The sequence below is a fragment of the Heloderma suspectum genome, chromosome 2 (genome assembly GCF_057233095.1).
Source record: "Heloderma suspectum isolate Gila_16-S chromosome 2, 16-S_ref, whole genome shotgun sequence".
NCBI lineage: Eukaryota > Metazoa > Chordata > Lepidosauria > Squamata > Helodermatidae > Heloderma > Heloderma suspectum.
In genome coordinates, this window is record NC_139459.1 from 194075789 (window position 1) to 194095773 (window position 19985).

Sequence of the window (19985 nt, forward strand, 5' to 3'; positions counted from 1 at the left end):
TCCCAAGCAGAGTCTTTCCCATCTCCAGCTACCCGACCATTCTAACGGGAGATGCCAGGGATTGAACCTGGACCATCTCTTTCCAAAGCATGTGCAGCTCTACCACCACCAAACTACTGCCCTTCCCAGTGGGCCCTAAACTCTACCCAGGAATGTTGCCCTCAACATATATATATATATATATATATATATATATATATCAGCATGGAAAAACCCAGGTTCTTGCTTAGAAGAGACACAGAAGTCGCCATCATCCAAAGAACCTGAGGACCAGAAAGAGAACCTCTTATCCACCTTGGGCATTATACATGGAAAGGCAGGGCATACATTCAACAGACTAAATGAATAACAAACATATAAGTATCATTCATGTTTCTTATTCAGGTCTTTTGCAACCAGAAAGCTGGATACAGAAGATTTCTTTTGAGACTAGAGTTGATGCTTAAGTTCCAGTAATAGAGATTCTATCCTGCTGCATCTCTACCGGCACAAAGAGGGGGCCGGGGTGGGAGTAATCTTCTTGGAGCCATTTTCCATCACCCTCTTTTATGACAAAATGTATTTGCACCATGAGGCGGTCAGCCAATTCCGGGGTCCATACATTACTTAATTAATTACTCGGTTTAATTACTCAGTCACTTCCACCGATGCTTAATTGCATTTGCTTTCTTAATTATGTCGTTCAGGATAGCTTGCCATTTGTCACCCCGATCCAGGAAAGGAGATACACATATGGAAGCAGGTTGTGTGTGTGTGTGTGTGTGTGTGTATATACACACACACACACACACACACACCAAATTCAGGTGCAGATATATTTATACACTGCTGATTTATTTTGCTAATGTATTTGTAAGCATACTGCCCTTCAGCCTAATCAAACAACATTTAAAAAATCAGAACAAAAATGGACAATTAAAAAATAAAACCATCAGTTAAAAGCAGCAGATTAAAAACAATTGACAGTATAATCCTATGCACGTTTGCTCAGAAGTCCCACTCAGTTCAATGGGGCATATTCCCCAGTAAGCAAGGCTCCCCTTTTCAACAACTACCAGCCGTTTACATATGTCTACTCACTCCAGACTAGGTTAGCACAAGGTTCAGCAAATTCAGGGTACAGCACCTCCTTTGGGACTGACACAGTCACAGAACCCTCTGTGGGCTTCCTACAAGAGCCCATTTTCCTCTGGCTCCCAGTCACTGTTAACTACCAGCCACTTTCCCTGTGGTAGATCCTCTGAAGGGCTTTGATCCACATGCTCGTCCTTCCTGCAAGTTGGCAGAGCACAGGCCTCAACTGTGTTTGTCTGGATCCGAGTTACAACGTCCACCTTGGAGTTCCGGCACTGTAGCGGCTGCAGACTTGCTCCAGGTCTCAGAACACATTTCAAGGTATAGGCACCTGTCTCTGGTAGGGGACCAGGCAACCCCCTACAGGCCACAGTAGAAGTATAACCTTGGTGGGGAGGAGGAAGAAACAAGGATTGTGTGTGACAACTAAATGTATGCATGGTGCAATCTACTGCGCAAAAAGAAACTTTGAGAACTTTGGATCTGCGGTGACATCCGCCACCCCACGATCCTTTTACATGGCAGGGGAGACAACCTGGTGCCCAGAAGATGTTTGGGACTACAACATGGCCCATGGTCAAGGATTATGGGAGCTGTAGTACAGCAGCTTGCCTACCCTTGTAGAGTCCATAGCTATAGTCAGGGCCAGAAATATTGCAACAAGGATTTGGCCTCTGTACACCACCACATTGAAGTTGAAAGGAAACACACCCTGATGGGAGCAAAGTCAGGACTTTCAGTTGTAATTCAAGGGGTTTGACAAAAGTGGGGCCCTACCCATTCAGGAAGTACAGCCAGTGGCATACACACACACCCATCATTGGTGGCTCATAAGTAATGGAACAAACCAACATCATTTCAAACTTAAGAATCGCCTTTAATACCTGGATGAAAATCCTTTGCAGTCAGTGACTGGAAGCCTGAAGTCTGGAACTCATGGACATGACCAAATACTGAGTTTCCTCCCTCAAGATGCTTTGCCAGGCCTTTACTATGGCTGCTGCTTGTTTGTGGGTCTTTCTGCCTTCAGTCATGTCTTCAGTAAGTGAAAAGCATGCTCTATTGGGTTGAGATCAGGTGACTGACTTGGCCATTGAAGAACATCCCACTTCTTTGCCTTGAGGAACTCTTGGGTAGCTTTGCTGTATGTTTTGGGTCATTATCCATCTGCAATATGAAGCGGCGTCCTATCAGTTTGGCAGCATTCAGCTGAATCTGAGCAGAAAGTATAGCCCTATACACTTCAGAATTCATCCTGTTGCTTTTATCAGCAGTCAGGTCATCAATAAACACCAGTGACCCAGCTGCATCGGCAGCCATACATGCCCATGCCATAACACTGCCTCCACCATGTTTGACAGATGATGTGGTATGCTTTGGATCATGAGCTGTTCCTTTCCTTCTCCATACTTTTCTCTTCCCATCATTCTGGTACAAGTTACTTGGTTTCATCAGTCCAAAGAATCTTGTTCCAGAACTGGGCAGGCTTTTTTAGGTGTTGGCTGGCAAAGGCTAATCTGGCCTGGCTGTTCTTGAGCATTACCAGTGGTTTGCACCTTGTTGTGAAGCCGCTGTATTTACATTCATAAAGCCGTCTCTTGACTGTAGATGTTGACAATGACATGCCTACCTCCGCAAGAGCATTCTTGACCTGGCTAAATGTTGTGAAAGAGTTCCTCTTCACCATGAGCAAAATTCTGCGGTCATCCACTTTAGTTGTCTTCTGTGGTCTTCCAGGCCTTTTGCTGTTGCTGAGCTTGCCAGTTAATTCCTTCTTTTTCAGGATGTTCCAAACTGTTGTGTTGGCCACTCCCAAGGTTTTGCTATCTCTCTGATTGGTTTATTTTGTTTCCTCAGCCTAATGATGGCCTCTTCACTCGCATAGACACCTCTTTGGACCTCATGTTGGGAGTTCCACTGAATAGCTACCAAATGCACATGTAACACTCAGAACCACCTCCAGGCCTTTTATCTGCTTGACTGGTCATGGGGTATCCAGGAAACAGGCCACACATGGCCATGCAGCTGCTTGTCAGCCATTCGTTCCATTACTTGTGAGCCACCAACGATGGGGGTGTGTGTATGCCACTGGCTGTCCTTCCTGAATGGTTTGTGCCCCACTTTTGTCAAAGCCCTTGAATTACAGCTGAAAGCCCTGACTTTGCTCCCATCTGGGTGTGTTTCCCAACTTCAATGTGGTGGTGTACAGAGGCCAACTGCCAAAACAGTTATCCTTGTTCCAATATTTCTGGCCCTGACTGTAGCTCAGTGTTAGCACTGTCTTGGGTGGTCATATTTCCACACCTCCCTGTTCTCATGCAAGTGACCCCTATATTATCTTCATCCTGAGACATTAGGTATCTCTCAGAGGTGAGAAAAAGCTCTATGTCACAGTTCCATGAGAGTAAGAAGAAGGGAGGAAAGGAGAGCCAGGCACTCCAGGATTCTGTACTGAGCTCACAAGGCTCTTCCACATGGAACAGGAGACTCTTCCAGCATCACTGCGCAAGGACTCCAACACCACACACACGCACACAGGCCTGCTTTGATCATCTTTTCTGCCTCCTGCACTTCGACAGGCCCTTGATCAGCCTGGCACCCAGCATGTGTCTCTGCAGCAGTCACCCCAGTTTGGGACTTAGGTGCTGCCTCATTGTGGACCCTTTCATCTGTTTCATTCCCTAGTCAGAACCATCCCAAGCGGCTGCTTTGTCTGTCAAAAAACAGAAAAGAAAAAGAGCAAAGTGGCTGTTATTCCTGTACTTGCTTACAGTTGCCAAGGCATCCAATTAGCCTCTGTAGCTGCGCCTTTAATATCAGTGTGTTGCGCAGACATTAGCAAAAAGCTTCACCTGCCAATTCTTGCAGATCTAGCTCCTGTTAAAGGCGCAAGAGCAGGCTGTGTTTTTTTTGCTCTGGTCAGTTGGCAGCTTTATGCCAGCAAGAGGACGGAAGTGCGTGGGCTTGTTAGTAGTTCAAGTTACCAGCTTTTGCTAATTTGCCCTGGGTCCATTCACTGAAACACATGCAAACGTTTTGTGTGTTTTTTAAAGCCACCTATTGCCTAACAATGTGGCAGGCAAACCAACAAGCAAAAACAGCACTACATTGACCACATGTCAAAAGAAAGGTCAAACCAATTTAACACTGGCCAGGTAAGGATCATTACCTTTGACAGGAGGAGGAATGGGCTGAGGGGGAGCAGGCAGGAAGCACTGCAGCTAAAAAACCCAAGCACTGCTAAATCAACTGCTTTTGCAAAATGCAAAATGGAGATGACTGTGCTTGGGTGTGACTGTATATAGGTATCGATCAATGCAAAATCGAGATGCAATTAACCTGGAATGGCACCGTATAATGGCCAGCTGCCCAGACAGAGCAAGAGGACACACAAATGATAATCCCTGCAGATACACATCTCTAGTTGTGTGATAATGTACAGACTGAGCACTACTGAACTGCAGCCTTCCCCAACCTGGCGCCTTCCAGATGGCCATGCTGGCTGGGAATGATGGGAACTGCGGTCCAACGCATCTGGAGGGTGCCAAGTTGGGGAAGGCTGCTGAAGTGGATGCAAATGGGGATGTGTCTCCACATCTGGGGCTGCATCTGTTACCCAAGAACACTTGCTTGTAACCACACCTGGACTGGGTCCAGGGAATTTGTGCTTTTCAACAGGTGCACGGCCACCAAACATCGCGCAGAGCGCAGATGAAGCGCTCCCATCACTCCATTTCCTTACCAGGGAGAAACAAAACAAGAAACCTTCCCCTGTTATGCAGGAAGCTGCCTTCTACCCTCGTCCATCTCGTGCAGTGTGCTCTGTTCTCACCAGCAGTGGCTCTCAAGGAGAGATGGGCTTCCCCCATCCCTTGCCCTTGAAGCCTTCTAACTGGCAAGATGGAGGAGTGGACTGTACCTGGGGCCTTATGGGTGCAAAACATATGTAGGTCTACCGGGGCGTGGTGCTGGCCTGCCTCCTGTGATGCAGCTCTGAAGGACGCAGCTGGCAGCAGCTCTGAGCTAGCCATCTCTCCTGTGCTAGAAAGAGTGAAGCGGGATTGGCCAGCCGTTTTTATCCCTGTGCTGCAAATGCAAGACCTACAGCCTTCTGCTTGCACCAAGCAGGCTGCACTTTGCCAGCATCCCTGCCTCAGCCAGCCTTGGAACCTAGATCAGTCTTCCCCAACTGGGCACTGCCAGATGTGTTGGACTGCAACTCCCATAATTCCTAGCCAATGTGGCCAATGGCCACATACAAAGTACATGGGAATTATGAGAGTTGTAATCCAACATATCTGGAGGGGGCCATGTTGGGGAAGGCTGGCCTAGGCCAACCTTGATGTAGAGATCTCCTTTTTCCTCTTCCTCTTCTTTGGTGCTCCATCCTCCCCATCTCTACTCCGTGGCATATTAGTCAATTAATTAATTCATCTCACACCAGCTGTGTGGCTTCTGCTTGCTCCCACCAGAGGGAAATGAGGCTCTGGGTGCAGCTGCCTTCCAGTGGGTCCCGTCGGCTGTGGCCATCTGGGAAATCAGGCGGCTGCCCTCCTCCCCAGGTGTAATTGCATTTCCTCGCATTGGCGGCGTTTGACATGCTGTTTCATTGGTGTTGCTCTAATTTGCTGCTGGCCACACTAATTGATGGCAACAGTAAAAACTGTGCTGACAGGAGAAAGCCGGAGAAGAAAATGCTGGAGAGACAACTCCAGGGCTTCCTCTGCCCACCAGTGTCTAGACTCCCTGCTTCCACCCTTTCATAGAATCTCAAAGCCATCTTGCCCAGATCTAGGGTTGGGGTGCTCAGAGCTAAACCCTGGTTTATCCCAGTCAGGCACTGCAGGGGTGCCACTGAGGGTTGTGGGTGACCAGTCCCATCATCCATATCCTGTTTCATTCAGACAACATGATTATTATTCCTCAGGAGCACCATATTAGTTCTAAACGTTGATTGATTAACATGACCAATAAAGTAGGCCTGTTTGAGGCAAGCTTGCCAAAGTCACAAATCCCTTTGCATGTTTTTTTTTTAAGTTTCTCTTTGACCTATGGTGATGACATTACTATAGTTAGTATACGGGATGTTTCAAAGTAATTGCAATAAATACTGTAAAATGTCTTCTTTTTTGAAATTGAGGTTGCAATCCTATATGCATTTACTTGGGAGTAGACATGTATAGGGTTGCACTGTCAATCATGGCTACATATCCAGGAAACAGCCTTTGAACATTGCTGTGAATCTTTCTCCCCAAGGGAAATCTCTCTCTCTCTCCAACGCGCATATGTACACACCAGATTCCAAAATGGTGCTGCTGGCACCACACACTGATTTGTGGGAAAGGTGGCGGAACAGTTATAAGGCTGCAGGAGGCCAGGCATTCACACAGCAGAGATTGCAGGATCCTAACCTGGATGAGGCTTTGGTATCCTTACGGCCTCACGAAAAGGAAAGACTTTTGGGTCAACAGTGGTGGCTGGTGCCCACTGGGGTTGGTGGGGCCAGTGGACGACAGCAGAAGATCACGTGTGGCACTTGTCAGCTCCATGTTGGAGCCAATGTACCTGTTTGTTGGGGGATCTCTCTGCCACAAGTATGTGGGAGACAGGCGGGAGGGACGCTGCCCCATTCGCCCCAAATACAGAGCTGCCTCTGGTGTCGAGCAATACTTTTGGGGGAAGGACTGCAGCTCATTGGTCGAGCCCCTGCTTTGCATGCAACGAGGTCCCAGGTTCAGTCCCCAACATCTCCAGGGAAGGCTAGGAAAGAAACTCTGGAGAGCCTGAAATTCTGGACAGCAGTTGACAGTCATTGTAGACCAGGGAGAGGCAACCTGGTTCTGCACTACAACTCCCAGCATTCCTCAGCATTGGCCATGCTGAGGCTGATGCGTGTTGGAGTCCAGCAACATCTGGAGGGCACCAGGTTGCCTACTCCTGATGTGGACTGAGCTAGATGGACCAACGGTCCGACTCGGTATAAGGCAGCTTCCTCGGTTCCGAAGCCTTCTACCCCTTTCTTACCCACCTCTCATGGTGCTACTCCTGCAGTCCAATCCCTCCCTGCAGCGTGCCCCCCCGCTCCTGCAGCCATGGGGTGGGGAAGGACAGTGGTGACCTCTGGGAGTGACCCAAACACCAAAATTAAGAATGCCAACATCTTTCTCTGGAGGCAATTTGATGGAGTGGGGAAAGAGAGATGGGCCAACACCCTGGAGGGAATTAATTGGAGCAATAACACAGACCAGCCAATTCTGTCTGCTTAAGCAAACTTTACTAATGAGAAGGGAGGCAGTATGAGATCATACACACAGTAAAGGGAGAGACACAGCTTGAGAAAAGGCCAAAGCTTTCCCCCAAATCCCTTGGAAAGCTGGACCAGTCAAAGGAGGCCTGCTTTCCCCCAACCTGGGGCCTTCCAGTTGTTTTGGAGTTTAGTCCTCACTGGCCCCAGGCAGCATGGCCAAAGGTCAGGGATGCTGGGAGTCAGGGGCCAAAACATCTGGAGAGCACCAGATGTTGGGGAGGCTAGTGTTGGCAATGCTGGGCTAGGTGGAACAATGGTCTTACTCTGTACAACGGGTGAATGTGAGCAGGGCCAAGCCAAGATGGTTCGCTGCCTGAGGCAAAGGACAAGGTGTTCCACCTCTCTTGTTGCATGTAGAGAAGCCAACAGGAATTGCAGCCGCATCTTCCTGAAACGCTGGCAGTGGGATAGCGTCCTCCACCACACCTGGGACAGCAGGCTACTTTAGGGGGCACAAGGCAAGCCATGTGGCACACACAGCCTCTGCCCTCCAAGACAGGGGATTGGCCAGGGGGCCAGGTTCAGGAGGAATAGCTGGCAGGCTGCTGCCGCTGCCACCCATTAGCATCTGCTGCCTCAGGCAGTTGCCTCACTCTGCCTAATGGTGGGGCCGGCCCTGTATGTGAGCGATGCAGTGACTAGGGTAGCAACTTAGGCACTGCCAAAAAAGAGGATATGCATCACCCAAAAATGAGACAACGGAAGTTACCGATTTGCATAGAATTTGCATATGCTGATTTATGTGTATAGATGAAAAATGAGAAATTATTACTCTAATTTAAATACAATATGTGTCACCGTGACCAGGTGACCTGTGTACCTGCTCAGTATTCTGTCCTGGTGGTATCAGTTGATGGGCAACTTCAAGGCCCCTGCTGCTCTCCCTTCTTATGGTTCTTTCTCTTTAAACTGGAGTAGGACAGGACAGACCTTCAAAAAGAGGATGCCTTCAAACAGAGGAGAGTCCTCTGAATAGGACAGCATATGGCCACCCTGGAGTTACACAGAGTTAGGCGTCGTTTACAGTTGGCAATGAGAACTAAGCCAAAGGCTTTATGGAAAAGGCAGGCTTTGCATGGAAAAGGCAGGCTTTGCGTGGAGAAGGTCCCAGTTTCAAGCCCTGGCACCTCCCCTTTAAAAAGACGAGAGAAGAAAGGAATTGGGTGACACTGACAGGTGATGGGAATGGAGGTCAGCCTCTGCTGGACTGCCTGCAGAGCCAGCACCAGACTGAGCTAGGGTGACAGAGTCAGACACACTGTCTGGCCTGGCCTGGCCTATGGCCATCTGAGCCTCCTCGGTTCCTATGCTCTACTACTGAGCTATTGTTTAATGCTCTGTCCTGAAGGGACCAAGGCCCAGCATTTCACAGATGATAAAAAGAAGCCCTATTCCCACTCCATAGATCATGGCCTGAAAACTCCCCCACCCCCATATTATTCAGCTTCTAAGCTGGGCTGGGCTGTGACAGAAAACCAACCCTAACGGTTGGTTTTTCTCTCTCCTTTTTAACGTCAACGTGTTTAATCTCATAGTGAATTCAGTTGCACTTAATGCAGTATAACTGCAGCTCAAACACATTGTGCAACATTTACTATTTGTATAGACACCCATCCTCCATTCAAGGATAAGTAGACCAGTCCTATGCATGTTTATTCAGAAGTCGTGTTTTTTCCCCAGTATATTCTTTTTTCAAACTTTTAAAAACATTTTTTTAAATCAGCAATGCAGAGAGAGGGAGAGAGAGAGAGAGAGAGAGAGAGGAGTCCCATTCAGTTCAATACGCCTTCCTTCAAAGTAAGTGTACATAGGATACCAGCCTTAACCTGTAGAACATTTTCTCCACCTGGACGCCCTTCCAGATATTTTGGACTACAACTCCCATCAGCCCCCGACAACCAGGCCAATGGTCAGGGAGAATAGGAGCTTCAGTCAAAAACACCTGGAGAGACCCAGGTTGAGGAAGGCTGCTGGAGACAATCAGAGAGAGAAGCCTGAAAATGTGAGGATGGCACTGGTATTCCCAGTGGAGGCTGGTGGCTCCAATGCTGGTGCAGCTATAAAACCATTCTGGGTTTCAGTCAGAACCAGCCCCCAAATGGGTTCAGCACCGTGGACAGCTCCTTTGTCTGAAACTCAGAGCAGATTTACGGCCCCACTGACATTAGAGCCACCAGCCTCCACTGGGCAAAAGGCACGCTGGCCATTTTCAGCCACCACGATCTTCCTAATGGGGCAGAGCAGGGGGCAAAGTGCTTCACCAGGGGCAGGCAGGGAGTGACCCTGGGGAATAGGCATAGTTGGGGCATATGGGATAAGAGAAGAAGAGACAGATATAGGGTGGCAAGACCACATAAGGTGCTCAAAAGAGAACACTGATATGCACAAAAATGTGCATACGCTAATGCATATGTACATATGCCAGTTTAGAAACAACTACTATAATCTGAATAGAAATGCAGTACATCTCACCAGAGTGGGGAAGACTGTGACTGTGAACCCCAGTCATGGGGTTGGCAAAGGAGGAGGTGACAGATTCTCCCCAAAGCCTGTGCCGCGCTGCCTCTGCCACCTCTCTCTCTCCCTCTGAACAGTGCAGATGTCCCTGTTGAGATGCCATGGGCCTGTGCTCTCACCCCTCCAAATACAGCAGCTATTTAATGACTGACACAGCCGCCCCTCCATGGGATGCAGTTCTACCAAGGGCCAGTCGGTGTTGCATAGTGTCTGCTGGGCTGGTCCATGCGCCTGACAGATGTGTGAGGGAAAGTAGGAAGAAGTGGCCTGTCCTCCCCAGAGTGACCGAAAGCAAAAGAGTGGATTTATTCTAATGAATTGCACTCACTCTAGACCAGCTTGAATAATGCACCAGCCCTGCGCCACGCCAGACTCAAGGAAAAGACGGAAGGGCAGCCTTCCCTGACCTGGTGCCCTCCAAATGTTGTTCTACTGCAACTCCATCATCCCAACCCAGTGTGGTCAGGGATGACGGGAGCTGTAGTCCAATACATCTGGAGGGCACCAGGTTGGGGAAGGCTGCAGTAGTGCTTGCTAAGCTGGCTAGGGTGGCCGCTTATGTTGTTCTTTTTCAGTCATTCAGTCGTGTCCAACTCTTCGTGACCCCATGGACCATAGCACGCCAGGCCTTCCTGTCCTGCGCTCTCTCCCGGAGCGTGCTCAAGTCCATATTCATTGCATTGGTGATGCTATCTAGCCATCCCTGCTGTCCCCTTCTCCTTTTGCCTTCAGTCTTTCCCAGCATCAGGGTCTTTTCCAGGGAGTTTTCTCTTCGCATTTGGTAGCCAAAATATTGGAGCTTCAGCTTCAGTATCTGTCCTTCCAATGAGCAGTCAGGGTTGATTTCCTTTAGGATTGACTGATTTGACCTCCTTGCAGTCCAGGGGACTCGTAAGAGTCTTCTCCAGCCCCTTCATGGATCACTACCTTGTTGTGGCGAAGGGGCTTGCATAACTCAGTGAAGCCATAAGCTATGCAGTGCAGGGCCACCCAAGACGGACAGGTCATGGCAGAGAGTTCTGACAAAATGTGGTCCACCGGAGAAGGAAATGGCTACCCCCTCCAGTATTCTTGCCAAGAAAACCCCATGGAATGTATCACAGGGCCACTTATGCATCACCCCAAAAGAGGAGATGTATCACCCCCCCAAAAGAGGATAAAAACAATTGCATATTTGCATAAAACCTGCACATGTGAATGGATATGTATAAATGCACATTAAAAAAATACTATAATGTAAATAGAAATATAATATATCTTACCAGAGTGGAAAAGACTGAAACCAGGTGACCTGTTTATCTGCTCAGTCTGCTGTCCAGGTGCTCACTTTTGATGGGCAACTTCAAGGCCCCAGCCTGCTCTCCTTTCTTTATCTTTAAAGCTCTTTATCTCTGTATCTTTAAACTGGTTCTTTAGACTGGACAGCCCATCAAACAGAGGATTCTTCCTTGTGAAGCGGGACACATGGTTACCCTAAGGGAAAACTCCTGCCTTACGTCACTTCTCCTTCTCCTTTTCTCTACAGTTGCCTCCTCCTCTTCCCCAACAGTACCCTGTTCCTGCTGTTCCTGACACTGTGAGTTTCAATTCTTCTCTGCTCCAGCCAGCTAGTAAGCTTTCTTTGATTTTATTTTTGGTTGGTCATTTGTTTGTTTTGAAATCTTATATACCATCTTACTATAAAGCAAACACACTCAAGGCAAGTATACCCTTCCGGGAGGATCTGCATCCATGCCTCAAGTTCCATGGGCCTGACAGCAGAATGTCACATTCCAGTCTGCGGAACTCTTTCAGATGCGGCCCCCACCTCCACCACGGAGTTCTCCTGTGGTTCCATAGCTGTCATGGAAAGCGGTCGCTTGAGAAGGAGGTGTGCTTCTGTTTATAGGTGGCTGGTTGTATCCAAGAATGGATCCCCAAAGGCCATTTTCCATCACGGTTCCCTCTGCAGAGAAAGCTAGCTCACCTCTTTATGGCATCCCTTGGTAACACACAGCACCTCAGTCCAATGGTCATAAACCTAATGGCACATTTTATTAAGGAAAGTGCCAGGGTTGCATGAGAACAGCAGAGAGCAAATAATGGCGACAGAGAAAGAAAACAAGAAGCTGCAAGCCTGATTTTTAGGACATCCAGCGGTGCAGCCAACAGGGAACGTGAGGTAGGGGAGAGCACTCTAGGTCCTTTTTCAGAGCAGGAGCAATGACGTCATCTGCCGGAGCACCTGGGTAATACATTTCCCTGGCAAGAAGAGCCCTTCCTGTGTTATTTTAATAGGGCCTGCCCCCTACGTTAAAGGTATGTTAATGCAATATAGTGGTCCTAAAATGTGCTATAAACAGATCCAAATGAGCTTCACTGTCATGTGACATGGAAGGCTGGATACTACACAATGCTTTAAAGTTATTCACATCTGTATCCTACCCTTCCTCCATCAAGTTCAGGGTGGCAGACGTGGATGTGAGTTACCCCTAGGGATGTCAGAGAAATCCACCATGGCTTCAAACGGGTTCGGATTTCTATGATTCTGACCTGTAGCTTCCAGAAGGGACCAGCTTTTTCCAAGTTCTGTAGATTTGTGGACCTTTAAAAAAAAAAAAAAAACCTTTGGGGGGAGAATTGGGCAGATTCTCACTGGAGCTAATATGCATTAGTGCAAGTGCACATTAGTGCTACTATGCACTTGTGCTGATGCTCATTAGCTCAAGTGCAAATTTGCACAAGTGGAACAAAATTGTTGTACATCCCTAAAAAAATTCTGATTCCATCAATGACCAGACAACAGAATGAAAGACACCCAACAATCCATGAAACACAGATGAAACAGATTTAACAAAACCCGTGCATCCCTAGTTACCCCACTTTATCCTCCTAATAACCCTGTGAGGTAGGTTAGACTCAGGCAGTGTCTTGCCCATAGTCCCCCAGTGAGTTTCCAGCTTAGGGCAGTGAGCCCAAGTTTTCTCAGCCAAGTCCAACATGCTAACCACTCACCACCCTTTGCCAGCTCACTATTGTATCACTGTGTCAGCTAATCCTAACAAAATGGGCACTAGGCTACATACCAGAGGTAGCAACCTGTCCAGATGCTTTGGATGACAACTCCCATAAGTCTCAGCCAGCATGGCCAATGGTCAGGAATATGGGAGTTGTAGTCTAAAACATGTGGATGGCACCACCTCTGCTGTGTTTTCTTGGTATGTGTGTCTGTACCAGGTTTGGGTAACTTGTGACCCTCCAGATGTTTTGGATTACAACTCCCACCAACTCTAGCCAGCATAGCCAATGGCGTGGGACAACAGACGCTGTACACTAAACATCTGGAGGACCACAAATTGCCCACCCCTGGTGAAGATGCTCCTTGGGGATGTAACTATGGGAGCTATCATGGTAAGCTCCTTCAAAATTTACCACTACACTCACCTTCCCCAGCCAGGGGTCCTCCAGATGTTGGACTATAAATCCTATCAACCCCAGCTAGCATGGTTATACACATCTGGAGGGTACCAGGTTGGGGAAGGCTGCACTGCAGCAGTGACTACATCTAAAATCCGTATTGTGTCCTAGGACTGGAGATGCAAAGCTCAAGCACCCAGGCCAGGCCTCCATGTTGGGCTGCATTCAGCTGTGGTGGGCTGCAGGCTGTGAAGACCTGCTTTATGGCTAGGCCACTTGGAGATACATACTTGGTAGGGCTTGCCAATATATCATGTTTGTATCACACCCTTCCTCCAAGGAGCTCAGCTGTATATAGGAATGTACATAGGAATGGTGTACATAGGAATGATCCAGTTTCATTTATTATCTATCTATCTATCTATCTATCTATCTATCTATCTATCATTTATTTATTGAGGGCGCAATCCTATGCCTATTTAGACAGAAAAGGTCCTACAACTCCCAGCATTCCCAAGCCAGATATGCTGGCTGGAGAATGCTGGAAACTGTAGGACTTTTTTCTGTCTAAACATGCGTAGGATTGCGCCCTTAGAGTATTTTTATGTCACATCTCAGCCAAAAGGGCTCCTGGAGCAGCTTACACTTCATCACTAAAAGAAGATGCCCCCCCCCCCCAGCTACAGTCTAAAAGGCGCGACACACATGGAGAAAGGAACAAGGAGGGAAGGGGGGCAGGCGGGGAAAGGAGTCTTTCAGCAGGGCTGGTGGACTGGCTCCACTTCCCTGCTCATCTCCCTCAGCACAGCCTGCTGGAATGGCTGTTGGTAGTTCTGTCCTTGCGACAGTGGATGAGGCTGGGGGACGGTGGCTGGCCTGAGGTCGACCACCAGTAAGTTTCATGGCTGAGCCAGGATTCAAAACTGGCCCTCCGCTATGCAACACTTGCCCGTGAAGTTTGGCTGGCTGGGTACTTCGCCCCTCTCTTTTTTGCAGCCTTTAACGGTCAGCCAGCTCAAGATGTTTTTGGGGCCCTCTAGCGGACGGCCAGGCACGGCTGGCAGGCTGTGTTCCGCAGGATGGGTGACACACTGTGCAGGCCGGCCCTGAGGGACAGCTGGGCTGGTTGCAGCATCAGCCTTGCAGTCCATGCTTTGCATGTGGAAGGCTCAGCTCATCATGGCACCTCCAGCTAAAGGGCTCAGGGAGCAGGTGATGGAAAAGAGCCTCTGCTTAAAACGCTGGAGAGCTGCTGCCTCTGAGCAGACAATCCTGGGCTAGATGGACAAATCGTCCGACTGTAGCCTAGCCCAGCCTTCCCTATATGTCGGACTACAACTCCCATCATCCCCAACAGCATCCCTGCTGGCCAGGGCTTATGGGAGTTGCAGTCCAACACACTTGGGGAGGGGGGTCGCCATGCTGGGAAGGGCTAGCCACCACCAGGCTGAGATCCTGCGCTGGTCTGCCCTCTATGCGTACGTCACAAGTGTGGTATCACGACACTTCTACCAAGTACCACTGGACCCCTCCCCGCTTCCGCCCTGTTCTTTCCTATTCCTACCACCACAGGGCCCTCCTTGGTCAGTGCCTCCCGCTTCTCTCCTCCGAAATGGAAGTGCCCTCCTGGAAAGATGTCAGGGAAAGAGATGCGGTCGTTTGGGGCAGGAAGTAGGTCTCCAGATGTTTTGGACTTCAACTCCCAGCATTCTTGACCATTGGCTATGCTGGCAGGGGCTTCTGGGAGTTGAAGTCCAAAACATTTGGAGATCTATCTTCTGCCTACCCCTGATGCAGGGTGCTCAGAAGCAAAAGGGGACAGGATTCCTGCGCCTGCAATAACTGCGTAGAAGAGGGAATTTCTGCTGGCAGTTGCTTGCATGACAAGCCACATCTGCTGACCTTCCCTCTTCTACACCACTGTTAAAGACGAAGGAACCCTATCCCCTTTTGCACTCGGTCACCATACCGCTAGGGCTGCCTTCTCCAACCTGGCGCCCTCCAGATGTGTTTGCCTATAACTCCCATCATGACCTTGCTGGGTGTGGATGATGGGAGTTGAGGCCCAGAGATCTCTGCTCCATGTTTTTCTGCAAGCACAGGCTCCATCATCTGTGGAATAGAATAGGGGAAATGCAAAGCATTCTTAACATAGCATCTGTGTCCGTATGCTGAGGTGGTGGTGGAGGGAGGGCTCCAGTGCAGCCATTCCCAGAAGCTGCATAGTGACTTAAAGCTCAATCCTATGCATGTTTAGACAGAAAATAGTCCTACAACTCCCAGCCAGCCCCATGCATAGGATTGTGCCCTTACTTGCAAAGACACTGAGCATCTCTACACCAGCCTAAAATCCCTCATTTAAAACGGGGCTTTCTGCTTACATTTCAATGCAGAATCATAATGGACTCCTTTCTCACTTGCCTCCTTTCCCCCACCCTCACCTTTCCTCCTCCTTCTCCTCCTTATCTTAGTCTTCCATTATCTTTCATTGATCTCACTCCTCTTCTTGCTGCTTTTCCTCTTTTCAGGGAGGGAACTCAAGCAGAACACAAGCAGGGTAATTTGATAGCTCATTATCTTCCATCTATTTAAAAATGGAATAAAGGTCATTTAGTGCAGGAGACACCCTGGAGGTTCACTGCTTCATCTAAAGGGCAGGGAAACTTCTGTGAGTGAGCGAGCAATCTCAACAGAAGGATAAAAACTGCTATTCTTTAAAAGAGTGCGGATGAGAGGCAAGGACCCTCTGGCACTTTGTGACTATATCACTCACAGGGGTGGGGAACCTTAGGCCCAAGGGCCAAATCCACCCTGCCAGGATTTCCTAGACGGCCCTGGCCCCTTCTCCTCCCCCCCCCATTTCCCCCAGCCATTGATTATTTGGTGGCTTCCTCGCTTTTAGGAAGTTTCCCTCCATTCTAAAAGGTTGAAATGTCTCTCCTAGGACTTAGTTACTGGAAATAAAAACTTTTAAGCTACAATATGCTGGTATTTTTTGTATCTTGGCCCAGTCCCCTTTTCCTGTGGCCTCGCCCGCTGTGTCCTTTGCTCCAGCCACCACCAGAATGCAACCCCCTCCCCTGAGAGCTTCTCCGAAGCTGAATTTGGCCCTCAGGCTGAAAGAGGTTCCCCACCCTGGTATACCAGGTGTGATGCCACCAGAGGCTTTTCATTCCACACATCCACTTGCAACCAGCTGTATCTTGCGGCATCAGGCTGCCTCCCTCTTTCCACCCTCCTCTCCTCACAGAAACTGGCTTACAAGTCCTGTGGGATCAGAGAGTTTAGCAGCTGTGCTTAAGTTTGTATTAATTTACAGAAATAAACTCAATTACATAAATGCCATTTCTGTGCTAATGGCCTGTAGACAATGGCCACTCAGCAGCATGGTCAAATTTCATAAGCTCAACGAGGCGGGTGGGAGAGTCCACAGGAACATCAGATGGGTCTGTGAGACTGCAGGCTCTGGTGCTCTGAGTAAAGCCACACTTCGGGCCAAAGTACACGTGATGTTAGTCCAGTGGAGCCTGGTGGCTCCGATGTCAGTGGGGCGGGGAATCTGCTCCGGCTTTCAGTCAGAACTCTAAAGGCGCTATCCAAGGCGCAAAGCTCTGACGTCAGAGCCACCAGCCTCCACTGTGTTAGTCACATCTTTAAACAACCGTGCTTAACCACACTGCTTTTATTTTGGGAGGAAAGCATTTGCAGGGTGTGATCTGGAATGTACTCCTTTCAGAGCAGGGCCCTGCACCAGTTTTCCGCTGAAAATCACTTTCTCCTGGCTGCCTTTTGGCCCCCAAAGTGCACTTTATTGCAAGCAGCACTTTCAGGGGCAAATAGTGGCCAGGCAGAGAACAATTTTCACAGAAAACATATTCCAGATCAGGGCCCTGCAACTGCTTTTCCTTCAAAATAAAAGTGGGCAGGTTAAGCATGCTTGGCAAAGCCATCGACTAACATCACATGTAGTTTGGCCCTTGGTATGAAGAGAGCTCACAGTGAGGCTTTCACCTAGGGATGTACGAAAGTCACTTACCTGTTCGTGGATTATGTTGATGGTGGGGGGGAGGCGTTCCGTCCCTCCCCCCGGAATCCTCGTCGCGGGGGGAGGCGCTCTGCGCCTCCCCCCGGAATCCTGGCCAGCCGGCTCCGCTCTGCAGGGATTCTGTGAAGCCGCCAGCTGGCTCCACCAGCAGCCGGACATCCAGCCGCTGGCTACCAGGGACGCAAATGGCGGCGGCCGTAGCCGCGGCCGTTTGCGTCCCTGCAGTCAGCTGTGATAGGCTACGTAAATGTTTACATAGCCTATCACGTCTGACTTAAAAACAACAACAACAATGCACATACACAATTTTGGCACGTCTTAGTCTCCGTCAAGATTTACATAGACTAAGACGGCGAAAATAAGGGGAACACAAATAGCGTAGCGGACGCTATGCTATTTGCGTTCCCCTTATTTTCGCCGCCTTAGTCTACGTAAATCTTGACGTAGACTAAGACGTGCCAAAATAAGGAACGCAAATGGCGGCGGCCGTGGCCGCCGCCATTTGCGTACGCGCAGGTTTTGTTTTTTTTTTTAAAAGTCAGATGTGATAGGCTACGTAAACATTTACGTAGCCTATCACATTTTTTTTTAAACCTAGCCGTGATAGGCTATGTAAATCTTTACGTAGCCTATCACGTCTTTTTTTTTTTTTAACTGGAAATGGCGGCGGCGGCAGCTGGTCAGAAGACCGGCCGCCGCCGCCGCCACAGCCGCCGCCGCCGCCGCCGCCGCTGCCGCCGCCCGGAAGATCCACCCCAGGTAAGTCTCGTCCCGGGGGGGGTCGGGGGGGCAGGCCGTTCCGCCACCGATTTCGGGGGGCCGAATGCGCTGGCATTCGGCCTCCCCAAGATCCGTGGCGGAATTCTCTGACTTCCCTACTTTCACCTGGGGAGTGAGCCAGGCTTTGCAACTGAAATAACAGACAGGAATGCTTGAAAACTGAACACAGGCTCAGCCATCTGTCCATCTCCTCCCCCTGCCCCATGATTCATGAGGGCTCTCTACTATCTTTTCTTATTTTTAAAAGCACTGCATGAGTGTTCATACAATGTTCATTGGAGACTTTATACATTTTTAACAGTTTTTTTTTAAGTGCAAAACTGCCCTAGGGACTATGGAGAGGATTGTTACTAACTGAATGCTTGGTTAAAATAGACATGTCTTCAGTTGTTCGTGGAACACAAACAAAGAAGAAGATGACCTAAGATCTTGGAGCAAGGATTTCCACATACAGGCCATTGCCACAGAAAAAGCCTTTTGCGCATTGCCACAACCATGCCTCAGAAGACAAAGACCTGGTTAGCATGTAATGACAACCTAGAGTATGGATTGTTGTTGAATCGTAGGTTGTTGTTGATTCATGGCTTGTCGTTACGTGTGAACCCCACACTAAGGTTTAACAATGGGTTATTAACCATGAACAAGCCAGAGTTCACAACCCAACAACAAGCTATGGATTCTCTTCCTGGGTTGTTCATGGTTAATGCTTCTAAGTCAGGGGTGGGCAACTTGTGGCTGTCCAGATGTGTTGGCCTACTACTCCCATCAGCCCTAGTCAGCATAGCCAATGGTGAGAGATTATGGGAGTTGTAGACTGAAGCATCAAGCATCTGGAGGGCACAAGTTGCCTACCCCTGATCTATGGAGAGGGTTGTTTAGAATCCCTCCCACTTTTTTTTTTACTGGGCTTGTTCCTATGCTTGTAAGAATAGCCTATAATTATACCCAATAGAAAATATAAATAAAACAGGTGAAGCATTTTCCCATCATTTCATTTCTATGCCATGAAAAACAAATCTGAATGTCAGGTTGCTGATAAAAGGCACAGGAGCAGGACCTATAAAACGTTGGCCCCCCTAGGCATGTTCCATCCTTGCAATGACAGGTGAAATTGTTCCATTCTTGCATTTGGGGAGCGGCAGCGGCAGCAGAGGGGGGCGCGGTGAGGGCTACACATGTCTTCTTGAAACCTGCCATCTCTCTTCTGGAATGTGTTCATTGCCTAGGCTCCTTGAGCGCAGGAAGGAAGAGGCGGCTTTTTGGAGCCTCAGCTGTGGGTTTGATCTCATTTGCAGGATTTCAGCTGCTGCCATGCAATCCCACAGTTGCCCAAATCCCTGCTCTTGTTTACAGGCCGTGAAGCTGGGTGTTTAATATGCTAAAGACCCCGGCAGCCGACACAGCCTACTCCGCTTTGCAAACATACGCATAATAGGGCCCTCGGGCCTACTGTTTGCTTGTGTTCTGTGATGAGGTTTTCCCTTCCACTTCACGCCCTGAGCAGAGCTCCCACGCAGACCAGGGAAAGGGCTGCCACTTTCATGTACTCATCTTGGGCACGGGCGAGCTGAATTGAAATGGGGAACAAGGCATCATTTTTAGCAACAAGAAGTGATTAACAATTGGCACAAACCACTGGTGGGAGGGGTGGGGAGGGGGAATCTCCTTCATCCTCCTGAATCAAGGCCAGGAAAAAACAAAACGAAAAAAAAACTCACATCACAGGCTGTCAATTTTTTAATAAATTGATTGATTGAACTAAACACAAAACAATTACACATGAAGCGTTCCCCCTTGCAATCTGGCACACAGTTTGCACAACTGAGGGGCTGTGCTTTCATATTTGCTTTCCAAACAAGTTTCTAG

The 19985-nt window shown here is 48.8% G+C and overlaps 1 long non-coding RNA gene across 1 annotated transcript in view; it reads left to right on the forward strand.

Annotated features, from left to right (window-relative positions):
• Positions 1-19097, forward strand: part of LOC146353721 (uncharacterized) — an 80210-nt gene extending 61113 nt beyond the window's left edge. Inside the window, exons 3-4 of the long non-coding RNA XR_014787398.1 lie at positions 11424-11508; positions 18495-19097. This is a non-coding gene — a long non-coding RNA (uncharacterized LOC146353721). The remainder of the gene's footprint in view (positions 1-11423; positions 11509-18494) is intronic.
• The last annotated feature ends 888 nt before the right edge of the window (positions 19098-19985 follow it).